Below are 1,461 nucleotides of genomic sequence, written 5' to 3'. Positions count from 1 at the left end.
TGGGGGGTGGAGCCCCATGAACCGTGACAGGTTGGGGATTGACCTGCCGGAAAGTGGCTCTGCAGAGAGGGATCTGGGAGTCCTGGTGGACAAGTTGCTCATGAGCCAGCAATGTGCCCTGGTGGGGAAGAAGGCCAATCCTATCCTGGGGGCATTAAAAAGAGCATGGCCAGCAAGCAGGTCGAGGGAGGTCATCCTCCCCCTCTGCTCTGCCCTGAGGGGGCCATATCTGGAGCACTGTGTCCAGTTCTGGGCTCCCCGGGTCAAGAAAGACAGGGAACTGCTGGAGAGGGTCCAGTGGAGGGTACGGGAGATGCTCAGGGGACTGGAACATCTCTCTGGTGAGGAAAGGCTGAGAGCCCTGGGGCTGTTCAGCCTGGAGAAGAGAAGGCTGAGAGGGGATCTCATCAATGCTGATCAATATCTAAAGGGTGGGTGGCAAGGGGATGGGTCCACACTCTTCCCAGTGGTGCCCAGAGACAGGACAAGGGGCAACGGGCACAAACTGGAACATGGGAAATTCCATCTCAACATAAGGAAAAACTTCTTTCCTGTGAGGGTGGCAGAGCCCTGGCACAGGCTGCCCAGAGAGGCTGTGGGGTCTCCTTCTCTGGAGATATTCCAAACCCGCCTGGATGGGATCCTGTGCAACTGCTGTAGGTGACTCTGCTTTGGCAGGGGGGTTGGGCTAGAAGATCTCCGAAGGTCCCTTCCAATCCCTACCATTCTATGATTCTGTGATATGTTGTTCCCTCATTACCCTGTTGCCTACCCCAGAGCCTGGGAGTCTGCTAAAGGCATCTGAGAGGCAGCCCTGCTCTTGGCCCCAGCACTGCTTGCCATGCCAAACCAAGGACCTGCCCAGTGATGGACTTAGTCAACCAGAGACAGCTCTGCTCCAGTCCCTGCAGAGAAGTGTCCACTATAGCATCCATGAGGCCAGGCAGCAGGAAGCAGGGAATGTCACCAGCAGCATGGGTGTCACAAGGGAGGTAAGACCTAATAGCTGGGGTGGGTCAATTTGCTGCACCCTTTTAGAGTTGTGATAGTCTGGGTATCAGCACATCCCTCTCAGTATGGGAGGGTTAGCAAGAAGATGTCATTTGCAATTCGAAAAAGTATCTGAAACCAAATTTTCTTCTTTGGGGGGGAAAATTTTTATTTTTTTTAATGAAAAATGATGATTGGAATCTTGACTTTTCTTTGTACTCAATTTGCCTGCTTTGGGATAGCTGCACACTCTGCTAGTCCAATTGTATTTTTCACTCTTAAATAATAGAAACCACAGAACAGCTCCAGGAGCAGGGATACCTGAGGGAAGCACAAGGAAACCGCAGCAACAGAGATGCCAGCGCCATCAAACACAGCTTTCCCTGGGTGGAGAGGGCCCTTCAGAGCCCTCCTCATCCCGTCCGCACCAGGGATCTCCACTGGCTTTTCTGTTCTATCGGCACTCTGGGG

This window comes from Charadrius vociferus, unplaced genomic scaffold (genome assembly GCF_000708025.1).
Source record: "Charadrius vociferus isolate BGI_N301 unplaced genomic scaffold, ASM70802v2 scaffold459, whole genome shotgun sequence".
Lineage (NCBI taxonomy): Eukaryota > Metazoa > Chordata > Aves > Charadriiformes > Charadriidae > Charadrius > Charadrius vociferus.
This window is presented reverse-complemented; position numbering follows the sequence as displayed.